The sequence below is a fragment of the Cupressus sempervirens genome, chromosome 7 (genome assembly GCF_028749045.1).
Source record: "Cupressus sempervirens isolate cs-2001-9-10 chromosome 7, ASM2874904v1, whole genome shotgun sequence".
Lineage (NCBI taxonomy): Eukaryota > Viridiplantae > Streptophyta > Pinopsida > Cupressales > Cupressaceae > Cupressus > Cupressus sempervirens.
This window is the reverse complement of record NC_143124.1, coordinates 371788883-371805476: the sequence shown is the minus strand read 5'-3', so window position 1 is coordinate 371805476 and position 16594 is coordinate 371788883.

Here is a 16594-nt window from a genome sequence, read left to right as displayed (position 1 = left end):
CCACCCACATAAAATCAAATTAAATTCAAAACATCTTTACATTTAATGTTTGAAGAGCTAAAATAGTCTAACCCTCATTCAGCTTATGAATTACATTGTCTTGCATTTATCTATTGCAAATCCATGTTATTGCATGAGTTAATAGGAGAAATAAGGGTTAAATCTACTGATTATATATTCAATAATATGTTTAGCACTAGTACCATATAAATTGAATCTAAGGTCCACCTACCTAGGTTTTGCAGAGACTAAAGTAGAAGAAGAGTCTAGCATTATAGTTGGCCCGGTGTCTGAAATGGTATGTTGAAGATGGGAGTTAGCTGCCCCTTGATGTATCTTATTCTCATCAGGGTAATCTGAAACCTATAGCATTTCAAAACACCAAAAAAGGTGAAGCACATAAAAGACCTAGAAGAAAATATGTTGCTCAAGCTCAATCTAATGAGGAAAGGATTGAATCTGATGTCAATAGTCAATTCCAAGAGGTGAGTCATAATCCATCTTCAAGTTTGGATAACTTATGTAAGAATGTTAGAAACAATGTTGATTTATCTGGTTTCTCTCACATTGATTTTGAAAATATTGGAAAAGTTGAGAAGAATCTAGTGGAGGAGGCAATATATGCCATGATGGCTACTTTTAAGAAGGCTCCTCTAGAAATTGTCAACTCCATACCTAAAAGCCTATATGAAAGAGTTGAGAAAAAATGGAACTATTGTTTAGATATAGAGAGGAAAATTAGGGAGATAGCCCTCACTCAAGTTATGCTAGAACTTAGCAAGGAGCAAATATCTAAAGCCATAAAGAAATAAGCTCTTGGATTTGTTCCTAAGTATAGGGCATCTAGCGTACTACAGAACAACATTGAGGATCTTGTTCACAAGCCCAAACAAATGTGAAAAATCACATATGGACTAGCCATGGCCAATGATGATGAGAAAGAACCTATTGAGGTCAAAGATGATGAAGAAGATAACAATGTAAAAGGCATACTTGAGGGAGGAACTGATATGGATATTGATAAGTAGGCAAAAACTGAAGAAGAGTAGCAAAAAGACTAGAGTGCACAAGTGGCACAAATGTCAAGTGCCAACCCTCCATAGGTAATAAGTGTAAATACAAAAATTGTTATAGTAAAGGCTATTTTTTATCCTACTGCTCATAACATTAATCCCCTAACAGAGGAAGATTTGAAAAGGATAATTGTCCAATCTACACTACAGGCCAAATTATGTAACAACCATGTTTTGGTTAGTGTAGATGAAATTCAGAAATCAGTGACTATAACTACAAGGGAGGAGGTGAAAACACAAGACTTACCTACAATTACTCCTCAAGTCACTAGTGTACAACCTTCACAACCCTCAGTTGTAAATCAAAGGAAGGAGAAAGTAGAATGCACTATCAGTACACACACAAATGGCACTCCAATCTACAAAAATGTACCAGAAGTTGCAACAGATAAGGTTGAGACAATTGTAGAGGATAAGGTGGAAACACCAGCCACTAATGAGACACAGAGTAAAATAGGTCAGATAGATTCACCTACACCTCCAGCACAAGAACAAGGTGCAATTCAAATAAATGAGGCAGAAAAGGACAAACCTGAAGAAATTGATTTGACATGCAAGCCAAAGGAGCCAGCAATAATTCAAGCACTAGTAACTTTACCAAAATCTGGCACTCCTTCCAGTCAAACTCTTTAGAGATTGAGCACAGATGCAACACCTTTGTAATTCTCAGTGTCGAGTCCTAGTTCATCCAAGAAAGAAGAGGTAATAATATATGGAGATGTTAGCTTAGATGAGGAAATTATATTGCACATGTTTGATCTTGTAGCAGCAGCAATTGAGCAGATGGGTATACTTCAAGAAGCCCTAGCAAGAAAGAAACATCAAAAAATGCTCAGAAGGGAGCATAGCTAGAAGCAAGCTTTTCTTGATATCAAAGACATCTTCTTAGATGCATTCATTATGCCTACTCTAGATAAAGCAAAGACAATCATTAAACAATTGACCAACATAGTGGAAAGAGTAAGTGATACAGACCTAGATACCAATGCCAAATTATAAGAATGGTTTGAGAAGAAATTTCAAAGTAAAGTAAATGAAAAGATATCTAGTGAAATAGTACTTACACAAGTTGAATTGTCAACTAAGATAGACAATGTGAAGAAGATACTAGAGAATATTTTTTCTTTGTATACCAAACTATGTAATCCTATACACTCTTCACACAAGATACAAGGAATCACATCCAAAGCTTGGAAAGTCAATTGAATTCATCAGGTGCAAAATTTTCTATGACTCCAGCTCAAAGTGAGAAACAATTTAGGACCTTGTTGCATACCCAAAGTTAGTTAGTAGCACTTCCTACAGATGAAGCCAACATAATGGCCAAATTGATAAGCATCTAGACTACATTGACTTCTCACATGGAGATTCTACAAAAGGAGTTAGGCTATGCAAAAACTCTTATGAAGAAAGACCCCAATCTTTCTACATTAGATGCCCTAATACACCTTGCTACCAAGCTAGCCATCCAAATTAAGTCTTTGGAGGTAGCTTGTGACAATTGAGATGTCGCTCTTAAGATTATTCTTGAGGTCCATAAATCCTTTTTGGATAAATACACTATTAGTGTATGACCCATTAACATTAGTGTCAAAAAGGGGCAATAAGAGCTATGGGGGACCAAAGAGAGAAAGAATGGGAGAGTAAGAGATAATGGGAAGTAAGAGTAGAAAGCAAGTAAAAGAGTATTAGTTGAGGAAAATCTCCTCAATAGGACAAATTTTAATATAGAATACAGAACATAATAGATCAAACAACTCAGGGGGAGTTATCAAATTTTTGAGGTATAAGTTGTTGTAAAATTTTGATATTTTGAAATTTTGTATAGAAGCCAAATAGTCAGTTATGTTATGCTCATAAGAATAAGAGTATTAATACATGTACAAGTATTTTTGACACTCATGTCAAAGGGGGATATTGTTGATCGCATAATGGTTTTGACTAGTGAGTATCTATACACTTAAGTCATTTACTTAGTGCATGTTGAACAAGTAACATATTTTGAGCACAAAATATAAGTTAGAGCATGTCAAGTAAATAGTGAGTTTTGAGTCACTCATGTGCTGAGTCAATCAAGTGCTAAGTAGACAATATATGTTGAGTGATTCAAGAGCCAAGCAAGTAGTGCATGCCAAGTCATTCAAATGCCAAGTGATAGTATTGAAGCCAGTATGTGTTGAGAATCAAGGACTTCAGTTGCTGAGTAACACAATTTTTTCATAGTTATTTTTATTGGCACAAACTACTATTTAAACCCTTTTTGAGCCAACTTACAAATTGAGTTACGATATTTTGGTGATAAGGAAAAATCTTAAGTTGAAATTCCTATGCATTACATGCACCCAATTAGGTAAAAGGAAGGTTTAAGTGACAATATGGGTGAATTACGATCATTTTTTAATACCTAACCCTAAGTCACATAGGTCTTCTTAAGGAAGACAAACACTAAAATTTCTATGAGCGTGAAAGGGAATGAATGAATGATCAAGGAGAGTTTTGCATGCACAAACTAGGACATCCATGGTGACCAAGGAATTATGATCTAAATTGTATTGTAGAATCACTTAAAGGAGACTAGAGGAAGGAATAGTGAACAACAAAAAGACATCTGATCAAGAAGGATCAACTATAAATCATTTTAGAGGTGACCTGACATCAAGCAACAAAGTGCTAATCACAGGATCAATGCTAAAACATTCTAACAGGTGAATCAGTCAAATCTCTTAATAGAGTAGTCCTAATAGGCTGTATTGAAATCCTCTAACAAGGTGCTTACTTAATTGTGTGTTGAAATCCTTTAACAAGGCACACTTCTAATAGGGTTTTGAAATCCTTTAACAAGATAAGACCTAATAGTCTTTGTAAGCCTTTAATAGCGTAGACCTTTCATAGGGTAGATCATGTTTCATGGTTAAACATTGTAACCTTCATTGGATACACTTTATTACTACAGTAGTGAAGATTTGTGGGTGTCATCCCCACCCTATTTTACCTTCTTATTGGAGGGTTTCTAGGTAATCATATCTTGTGTGATATATGTGTGAATACTTACTTACTTACATTCTTTAGATGTATATACTTTACATGGTATTTCAGTTTATTTGTTATCAATGTGTGGTGAATATTTTTTGGGTCCAAGTTTAAAGTACTAATTCACCACCACGACCTCCCACCCCTCAAAATTTTACCTTTCCTATTGTAATTCCAATAAGAACAACATGACAACTTGTGTCTACATTGTCTGCATGAGAAAATTTTTCTATCAAAACTCCTTTGCACTCTAGGTGTGCTAGACTCCTGTAAACTACCCCCACTAGAAAAAGAATGTGTACTCTAAGATGGTTTTTCATACTAGTTGTGCTTATTGCTCTTAGAGTATTGAGAATCTTTAGAGTGTGAATCACCACCACCACTCTATTACAAAGGATAAGATCCTCCCTACTACTATTGGTTACCTCTTGAAGGAGCATACTTCATATTGCTATCTTATCCCTGATTACCTTTGGACCCTGATGTTACAAGTTCTCCCACAAAGCCACCATGTCCCAAGGTAATGCTTTGCTCCACAAGGATAGCTTGATGTACTATATCCTTGAGGGTTTTTGTTTGGAAAACTTTTATACCCCCAATAAGATGATTGTTCAAACCTCAAATGAAGTGATGAACCATCAGCGATGAACTCTCACTAATCCCTACATAGGGTATGAGCTCATAGAATTTTTGTTCATACTCTACCACTGTCATAATATACTATCTCAGATCATGAAGCTCGTCAACCCTCTACCGGTGGCATTCCTCTAGTAAGAAGCATTCATAGAAGTTCTCAAGGAATAACTCCCATGTAATGGTGTTCATGTTCACACCTAGTTTCTTCTCTTCAATGTTCCACCATATAGCCCCAAAGAGCTCTAGTTGGGTGATGACAAACCTCACTTTGACATTAGACTCAAAGGAGCTCTGTAGGTCCTTCATCTAAGAGGCCTTATTTGACCTTTGTCTATCAACATAAAGATCTCTTCCAGGACTCCTGGACTTATGTCTCTCTATATTCCTAGGATGATGTGATCCTTGGTGATCAACACCCCAAGGAGGAGGTAGGATCTCTATAATAGTCCTCATTATTTGTCTCAAATTAGTCTCCTCTGAGTTAGCATGCTCATCTCTATGGCTCTCTTCCCTATTCTCTTTTGCAAGAGTCTCTCTATGAGTCAGAGGAGGACTATCATGTCCATCTCTTCTATGACCTCTACCTTTGCCTGCACTATGGCCCCTAACAATTAATCTAGTCTCAGACAATATCTTCCTACAACACCAAAGCAAGAACAACAAGAATACTCACAAGTCAACAACGGGATACCACCATAAAGAACAATCATAAAACATACTACATCTCTTAAGGGTTCTGTGACATTCAATCTCATTTAGGTTTAATTAATACTAAATCTAATACATAACAAAACCACATCAAATAATAATCATAACTAAATCTATTTAAATAATATATAATTACAAGATTCCATTTGGCATTAATCAAAATGCATATTCATCAATTGTACAAGTCACAAGGTATGAAAAACTCAAAGAATATACTCCTTTATAAGCAACTAGAAAGAACCTAAAGATGAATCACAATAATCACCTCAATCCTATACAAGCAACTGGAAAGCACCAAAAGATAATTGATCGAAAACTCAAAGGTTACAATAAGAAAGTCACAATATTCACCTCAGTTCTATACAAGCAATTGGAAAGCACCAACAAGCACTGATCAAATCTCATCATAGAAAATATGTGAGACATCACCATGGTTGAGTATGAAACATCATATATAAAACATCATCATAGTACAAAAACCACCAAGCCTCTGGTAAACATCCTAACTAGTCAAATTTCTAAGTCAAAAACCAATCCCCAACATGAAATACAACATAAACACATTAGAATTTAATAATTGTTTTTATAGTTCATTTAGATAAATCAGCATTAGGTTAAAAATAAATAGTTCAATTATACCTAGTTGATTTAACACTAAAAACCTCATTTCCCAAAACTTGTAATTCATTAAATGTTATATATATATATATATATATATATATATATATATATATATATATATATATATATATATATATATATATATAATTGAATATTATTTAATTATTAAAATAATAATTGTAAGCCATTAATAAATAATATTAATTTATTAATAATTGTAATTACTATTGCTAATAATATATATTTAATATTTAATACTACTATAACTTTAAAATAATTTAATTTATTATAAAATAAATTTTATTACAATATTTATTAAATTACAAATTTAATAAATTTAAAATACGATACAAAAAGCTATTGAAAAAAAAAACATTAATAAGTGTTTTAAGGCCCTCCAGCCATACAACATGTTGTCGCAGCAAGACTGTTGCGCACAGTCCCCAATCGAGGTCGTTATGGAGGAAAGAAGGGGAAGAGGAGGTGGGGGAGGCAACCTCCCACCAAAATATTTAAATTTTTTTCTTAACAAAATTAATTCCATTCCCCCTTCAAATTTTGAATTTATTTTATTTTATATATATATAATTTTTTTTATCAGTAAATAGTCAAAGCCTAGATTAATTTTTGTTATTTATTGTAATTAATTATTTTTATGCGTTAAGAAAATTTGAAACCAAGACCTCCAACATGAGAGGCTCACAAGTTACCGTTGTGTTGTAGGCTCTTGCATATATGTATATGTATATGTATATGTATATGTATATGTAAATGTATATGTGTATATATATATATATATATATATATATATATCCCAATTTTAACAATCCAAATTTGAATCCTTAAATTCAACGAACAAGGTTTCCAATCCCAAATTGTTTTACAAATGTTTTCGAAACTAAAAATGATAAATACACAAAGAAGGGTCTTGACCCAATTTCAATTCTAACTACAGATCCACAACAAACATGGAGAAGACAGAGAATTCAAAAGAATGAATGTATTGTGCATAACCCACAATATTCTACCTAGATCTTATGCCAAAAACAACTGAATGGACAAAACTCGCAAGAAATTTTCTTTTCTTTCGAAACCCTCTTCTTGGAAATAGGCTCCTCCAAACTTGTGTATGGAGAAATGAGCTCTAATTCCTTGATAAAGAGATTTCTCCAATTAGGGCTTCGATTTTACAATTATGTGAAACTTTTTCCTTAATTATTTTTATTATTTTAATTTCATGTGCAAGATTTTGAATTTTAACTAAAATAATCTTTATTAAATCAATTCCTTTCTCTCTTTTATTAAATGATGAGACATTTTTAATAAAATATTTATTGATTTAACTAATAATAATATTTGGAGTTTATTATAAAAATGAAACTCATAAATATGTTATTATTAAATTAAATAAATATGATTATGCCAAAATTAGAACTTTAATTAAATCTTTTAAATTTAATTCCTTTATTTAATTAATTTCTCAATTAATTAAATATAATTAAATATTGAATTTTCTTTATTAATTTTTTATTAAATTAAATCTTTAAATTATCTTTTAAGTTGATTTAATTATAACTGAAAATCACAATGGACCCATAAGACTAAATACAAAAACCCGTTATAAAGAACTGAATACTAGATCAAATTCAAGGGTAAAAATCACGAATTCATGTCACTTGATGAATTGGGAAGGGTAAACAACTTAGATAATTATCCTACTTTGTAGGATAATTAGCTTAGGGTTAGGATTTGGGCTCAAGAATTATCTATCCTCTTTTACCATTGAGATATTGTGATAGGACACGCTCCTCTTGGCATTTTAAGTAGGTCAATACTTGATGCCTTTAATCTACATAAAATCTGAGCATGTACATGCACATATAATCTAAACTAAACAAGAAATGGTAGGGAGTAGTGAATCGTGTATATCTTGACTAGTAGGTGACTACAAGTCCCTCCCTCAACCACATTAGAAATGTCGAACATAAAGTAAAACATACAAGTACACCATACACATGCAAGTATGGAGTAAGTACCCATAGAAACCACATATAAATCACATATCTAACTATCATCATGATATAACTAAAAATCACTAAATGAACATACATATCATCATCATCATTGAAAGGATAAACAACAATACATGAAATAACTAAGTATCAAGTAGCCCATCAATTACATAAATTAAGTATGAAATATCATCTAAATCCAATCCGGTAACCAAGTGCCGATAATCATAAAACATAATCGTAAAATTGGTGTAAAAGAATCTGGAAATCCAACATGAAAAGTAAACTAGGGGTAGGCATTACAATATATGAGAAATAATCTCTCCTCTCAACTTAGGGGAGGCACCCTTCTTTTTCTCCTAACTCGATTAGTACTTAACAATAAACTTCAAATTTAATCTAACAATGGGTGTTTCACATATGACTTCCTCTTTCTTTGGGAAGTATTTCACTTTCATAAAATGTACTCTGTGAATTGATGACTTTTTACAATTTCACCTCTAAGTGCTAATTGGAGTAATTATACTAATAAACTCAAAATCAATCGAAAGATTAATCATCAAGTGTACTAGTTGTCTATAGACTAATGAATATATATAAGCTTGTAAACTTGCACATTGTCCTAATAAAAAATTAAACTATGAAGAAACAATATGGTAAGCACAAATAATTGACACATTGCTTCTAAAATCACTATGAACCATAACTCAAAGAATATGAATTCACTTTTAGCTAACTCAAATTGACAATTATAGCACAAAGTCTATATAAAGTTAGATTCAAGACTCTTAATAACAACACAAAGTATTAAATGTAGATTAAATTTCTATCAAATTTCATGTGATGAATGTCTTTGTATTTTAGAATTGAATCATTACTAATCTCTAGCCTATAATATGCAAATTTAAATCATAAATGTGGATCTTTATACTAAATGTAGAAGTGATGCAAGTTTAGTATTTACAAATACTGAATTTATCAAGGGGTGGATCCATTATGGCTCAATCCATAGGGTGAAAACAAAGGCTTTCACTTCAAACTTCTCTCTTAAAGAAAATAATATGCCTTGATGCAATTAATAGATCATTGATTCTAAAAAAAAATTCAGCTAAGGCTTCATTCTCCAACATATCAAGATTGTACCAAAAGTACATAGGAGTTCTCTCTAGCATGAGGCTTCACAAGAATGTCGAATTTATGTTCTTTAATGATAATGTACTTTAATGTATTTGAACCGAAAGTTAGAGAAACCATCTCAACATGGTCTACTCCCTCTAAATCAATACCATCAGATGAAAAAAAATGTAGATCCTTAAGTTTCCCCCTTTGTCACAGAGGCATGTCCTATTCATATGCTCTAATCATGGAAAATATCTTGTTCAGTGGGACTCATCATCAAGCACATGAGTTATTAATAATCATAACATTGTTCACAATTGTACTTGTCTAAGGGTATGTACACCAAGTTGTGGTGCCAAAAAGGTGAAACCATTTTTTTTTTCTAATTTTCAATAGCACACACGTGCTATGGCTTGGATAACCTGATCCATAGCACATACGTGCTTTTAAAAAAACCCAATTTTTATAAATGTGTTGCATACCCATAGGCCATTCATTTTAACCTTTTTTTCCTACTTCTCCTCACTACAATGCATATGTGAATTGTATTCAAACAAGTTTCCTACCACCTGCCTTGCCAATATGCCTCCTTGCCATCGAAGATTGAGATCATGAGCACACTGTATGTTATCTATCTTTCTTTTTGCATTGTTCGATATGTTTTTTATTTCGTTTTGTAGGGTTTTTCACTTTTTTATTAAAATTTTTTATTTATTTAGATTTTAATTCATTTCTTATCAGGAAATGTCAATAATGAACTGGAAAATCCCCAAGAAGGTCAAAACCAAAACCCTCAAGATGATCAAAACCAAAACCATCCACAAGAAGAACAACAAATTTTGCAACTTAAACCAATTGCAAGACCTCCTGCTGGCACACAAGAAAATATAATAAATGAAATAGAAAGAGGCAAAACTAAATTAGAAGGACTCATTGGTCAGTTGAAACAACGTGGACAAAATAATCCAATGAAAGCTCAATTGGCATTGTCCCTCAAATCTATTAAGACCCACATAGCTAATGTTAGTTATTAGTTAGATGTTTGGAGGGTTAAGAGGGAAGAACAAAAAAGATATTATGCAAATAAATTATCATATCAAGATGTTAAAAAAAGGATATACCAAAAAGTAGAATATGTGCATTATTTAGAACACTCGGTGAACGAGATACTATTAGAGAGGGTACTAAACAATTCCCCATCTATTGGTGCATACACGATGCTATTAGAAATAATTTTTGGGATAGATGGTGGATGGATTTTGATGCCCCTCCTTGCAATAATCACAAGGTCCCCATGTATTTCTTAAGGAAATTGTATTGTGTGTTTGTCTTTGGGGAGATCCCCAATTATTTTGATATATTAGACTCTCAGGGTAGAGGTGGAGGGTCATCATTTTAGAGGCCGAGGGCATCACATGACCCTAATGTAGTTAGGGCACCTATGGTCAAGCCATAGGGTGAGCATGTGACTATTCCTTCATTTGTAAAGGAACATGTAGAGGTCAGCACTCTAGGGACTATTAGAGCTTTGACACCGACCCTCATTCATTGCATGAGTCCATTAGATTAGGGGGATCCTTCTATGCATTGCGGTCACATGTGCACTTCATGTGGATCCTTATGCACATTTGACACTCATGCTGGAGATAGTGCGGATGATGAGCTCATCACTTATCAGTTCCTGAATGAGACATTTGGCATTGACACACAAGTAAATTAAATTATAATAAACTAATTTTATCACATTTTAGATGTATAGTGAATGACTAATTAATTAGCATGTATTGACATTGTTCAAAATTCAAGGTTAGAGTGTTGGGGAGCCTAGTAGCAATCCCCTCGCCCCAGTTTTCGTCCCCTCATTGCTTCCAGAGGTATGTATCAATTTAATCATTTAAATGAATACATATATTTATTAAGTAATCATATGAAGGATTGACAAAAAAAATTATGCATGCGCATCAGTTCTCTATAGGACCATCAACATTCACTATAGACTCCAAGCCTAGACACAACATGAACTTCGTAGAGGTAAATTTGTTTCATGTTAATTTAATTCATTTGATTATATTTGTTTCATGTTTCATGCTACACTTAATGTGTATTGTATGACATGTAGCTCTTGACATCAGAGACTCCTCATCTCTGGCAGTCCATCGATTGTGAAGTGGTTGCAGCTATGGCTAGTTCGCAGCTATTGACTAAGGTATGAAAGAATTTTATTGGTTTTAGTTGTTGTTTATAATAGTTAGTATCAAAATTTCTAATGTTATTTATAAGTGAATATATTGATTCAATTATTGTAGGGTCTTGTCACACCTGACCGTCCATGAGCCTTCAAGGTGGACTTGCAGAGCGACTATATGATGGTGGTAAGAAAATAATTAATTTTGTGTGTACATAGGTTTGATTTCAATGTATAATAATTATTGATTCATATCTACTTTATTTGTATCAGCTCGAGTTAGAGAAGAGCCTCAACAAGAGGACAAGCGAGTGTGTGAGGAGGACCCCATCCTCGCCACCATCTCCCTCCACACAATGACCAAAGGCCTCTAGAGATTTGTTTCCTTCCCCTTGTGGGAAGGAGAAGATATAGTTGATAGACATGTACATGTATAGGAATCAGTGGACACATATGTCATGTTTTGTGTCAGTGGACATATTCGATATACATTTGATGTATATATGACATCTTTTATTTGATGTATCACATTTATTTGATGTACAACATTATTAGACTTATGACATTATTGGTTAATATATGATATGTTTTTTCATGTATGACATTATTGGTTATCATAATATATTATGTGTTTGTTAATGTACATGAAATTATTGGTTATCATTTTATATTATATGTTTGTTCATGTATGACATTAAATTCAATACCTAATTACTTCAAAAATTTGATAGAATATTGATTAACAATAAAGTTTATCACTGTTTAAGCATAAGTTTGTCATTTCCAATATGTCATCGTCATATGATTTATGATCTTGTTCATGTTTAAAGTTTTCCTTCTCTGTCATTTGTTTATCAAGCTTAATTCAACACCTAATTAGTTTGAATTTTTAATACAATATTGATCAGCAATAAATTTTATCAGTGTTAAAGCCAAAAATTTATCATTTGCAATCTATGTCATTGTCATATTGATTTATGATCTTCTTGTTCATGTTTAAAGCATGCCTTCTATGTTATGCATCTAAACATTTATCATAAATTATTATTACAAACATATAACAAATTTGAAACTAAAAACAATACATTACATTAATTAAAAGGTTTAGTTATGATATAAAGCCTAATAGGATTCTCAAGGTTTCATTTATTCCATATGTTAGATCTACAATCATAAAATACCAATTGTAATGGGAACTCACATGTATTCCAATGCATATATTTCCTTATATGCACAATTGGTCAATGTTGTACCTTATAGAAGATAGAATTTTATAGGTAGAATGATGCAAAGGTTGGGAACAATAAGCACAATGCTGATTGAAATCCAACAAGATAGATTATACATGTTGGAAATCTAATTGAAAAGATCACTATTGAAGACCAAAGAGAGAGATTGTTACAAGAAAGGAAATTGGTTGATAAAGAATGTTTTCAATCATTTTTTTTTCATTGATGTCAAACCTACTAATTGTAGGAATGACAATTGCTTAGAAGATCCAAGTACTATCAATTAGTTGATTGATGAAGAGGATATGATCAACAAGATGTAACAAGAACACCTAAGGGAAGGTTGAGTTATGGTTTTGTAATGAAGTGCAAGGATCAACTCAGACAATGGTTAAATGATGTATTGGTAACATAGTCTAAGTTACAAAGGTTGGTCACACCTAGAAACTTTAGAAGCATAATTTGTAACAAGGTTGACTTCAAAGCTTGACTAAGTTGATGAGTGAGTGCCAAAAAAGCTAGTTCAAGCCGAGCAAATTTTTAGTTGGAGCTGAGCATCAAAAAATCTTAGTGTGTGCCGAGTGAAGTTCAAATGTTGAGTAACTTCAGTTGCCAAGTTAGATTCAATGAATCCTACCTAATCCATCCAAACCAAAATTAAAGGATGGAAGAATCAAGTAGGAAAGAGGGTTCCAAACTTCTATTTAAGGAATCACAGACCTTGAATTGGAGGTTGTTGGCTAGAGTTGCTGAAGTGATTGATAGGTTTCAAGGACGAGGAAGAACAGAGTACAAAGACTCTGCTTCAATAAGTGGTTAGAGGAGAGATGACTACACTAGTATATTGAGCATGGAGACTCAAGGAGATGAAGCTTGATGGGTGGACAAGCTATCAGTGTTGTAAAGACCAAAGCCAGGAAAATTGTTAAGAGCTAAGAAGTGATCTAAGATCTGTAAGATAAGTTATATATTGTAATAAGGTCAAAACACCTTATTGTTACTCTCTAGCAATTATATCAGTTAGGGTAAATGGAAATCCTATGGACTTAGGTTGGTTTACAAGCCATTTGTAAATCCTTTAACAAGGTGACATTCCAAGTGAATGTTTCAAAGTCCTCTAACAAGGCCTACTTCTAACAGCATGGTTAAATCCTTTAACCAAGTCACATTTAACAGTGTGTTGTAGCCTTTAATAGGGTAGGCCTTTCATAGGACATCACTTCATAAGAGTGAAAATTGAGTAGCATGTTACTGGTGGTTTTTCCCAAATTGAGTTTCCACGTAAATCACTATGTCATGTGTTGATTTTTCATGTGTTATGTTTGCATGCTAATTTACAATAACTTGCTGATTAGAAATGTTTAAGCTTGGATGAATGAATGGTTGAATGGAATCACTACACTTATTAAAAAGTTTGAATTGGATATTTGGACCTTGAATGACTAATTCAACTCCCCCCCCCCCCCCCCCCCCCCTTATTAGTTATTCTAAAGCATTTCTAACAATTGGTATTAGAGTCTACTCCTGATTTAGTTTGAAGGTACTAGAAGTAGGAAGATCAAGATGTCCAAGACAGAGGTTCCTAAGCTTAACAAGGAGAACTTTATTGCATGAAAAAGTTTGATGAAGCTACATCTCAAATCCATAGGAGATTATGCACAAACCTCAATTATAACTAAACATGTTGACCCAACTAGTGCTCCTACTGTAGATGATTTGAAGAAAAAGCAAGAACACAATCAGGCAATGCTGGAGATTGCCTCTACACTCAACTATGCAGAATTTGATGACATGAAAGGATGTGACACTACATTCAAGATGTGGAACGCCCTATCAAATATCTATGGAGGAGATTAAAATGTACAAAGATCCAAAAGAGAAAGCCTCAGAGGAAAGTTTGATGATATGAGGATGGAAGAAGGTGAGAATGTTGCTAAATATGTTGCTAGAATAAAGGAAGTGGTAAGTGCTATAAAAAGTTTAGTTGGTCAATTGTATGAAGATACTATTAAGAGAAAATATTTAAGAACTCTACTCCCTATCTATGCTATTAGAGTTTCAGCCATCTAGGAGTTGAGATGTGTACTAGGAAATGCACTAACTTTTGAAGGGATGGTAGGAAGACTCACTATATTTGAATTGTCCAACTATGACAACTACAAACTTGAGAACCTTCAATCTTCTTTCAAGTCCAAGCTGACTTTGAAAGAAACTAAGGAGATAACATCAAAGAAGAAGAGTAGAAAAGGAAAGCATGCATCCAATGACAATAGCACATATCAGGAAGATGTGGAAAATTAGAAGCATTATTGGCTAGAAGATTCCATAGAGGAAAGGTAAATTCAAGGGTAAGTTGCCTACCATTTGTTTTAACTACAATGAAGTAGGTCATATTACTACTAAGTGTACATAGAAGAAGAACTATAAAGAAGGAAACAAGTACAAGAACAAAAGAGAAGATGATGGCAAAGACTACAAGGACAAAGGCAAAAGATGCTACATTATTGAAGAAGATTCTGATGAGAATGATGATGAGGTAGTTTATGTGGCTATGAAAGATGAATCAAATGAAGATGAAGCAACAACCTTGGTAACCTGTGTGAAAAAAAATTACAAGTGGATCATAGACAGTGGATGCTCACATCACATGACAGGAGATAAAAGTAAGTTCATTACCTTTACTCAGTATAATAGAAATAGTGTTAGATTTGGTAATGATGCTCCATGTCAAATCAAAGGGAAAGGTTCTATCAAGCTTACAAAGAAAATCTAATGTGATAATGCACATTATGTTGAAAGATTGAATTATAATTTGTTGAGTGTATCACAGTTAGGCAATGAAGGTTACAAAGTAGAATTTGGAAACAAATTTGCTATAATCTATGACACTGATTGAAATGTGATAGGAAAAGGTGAACAAACTAGGAGTAACTTGTTTTACCTAGATATAGAAGATGAAAAGTGTCTTATTGTTAGACTTGATGATGTGTGGTTATGGCATAAAAGGTTGCATCATGTTAACTTTGATAATCTGATTAGCATCAGCAAAAAGAAGAAAGTTAGAGGATTGCCAAATCTGAAGAAACCTGAAAACACAATGTGCAAGCAATGTCAACTAGGGAAAATGACCAAGCCAAGTTTCAAAAGCAAAACATACACTTCCAGAGAAGTACTAGAGTTAGTCCATACAGACTTATGTGGTCCAATAGAAATTCAAAGCTACCTAGGAGACAGATACATAATGTTATTTGTAGATGACTATTCCAAGATGATGACTGCTATGTTTTTAAAGAAAAAATTTGATGCATTTCAAATATTTAAGTGGTATGTGGCCAGAGTGGAGAAGGAAACAAGAAAGAGTTAGAAATGCCTAAGGTCAAACAGAGGAGGTGAGTTCACATCAATAGAATTTGAGATATTCTGCAATGACAAAGGTATCAAAAGGCAAACATCAACACCAAAAACTCCACCAAAGAATGATATTGTTGAAAGAAGGAATAGATCAGTGATAGATTGTGCAAGAACTTTAATGATGGAGAAAAATGTTGCTCTAAAATATCGGACAGAACCTATAAGCAATGTTGTTTACACCTTGAATAGAGTCCAAGTCAAGAAAGGAAAAAATGAAACACCTTTTGAATTATGGTATGGTCACTCACCTAATGTAAAACATTTCAAAGTATTTGGTTGTAAATGCTATATTCTTAAAGATACTAGAAATGGAAAGTTTGATGCAAAAAGTGATGAAGGTATATTCCTTGGATACACCACCAGAAGCAAAGCATATTGTTGGTGTAAATTAGTACTTTACTTATTACACTTACTTAAGTTTACTTAGGTTAATGCATTATTTAATTATTTTGCATTATTTTATTAATTTTATTTGTGAGACACTTAGGAGTTTGCACACCTTGTGAGTTGTCATGTTGAAAACACAGGAGTATGCAACTTTATTTGAGCACATGGTGTCTACAACATTGT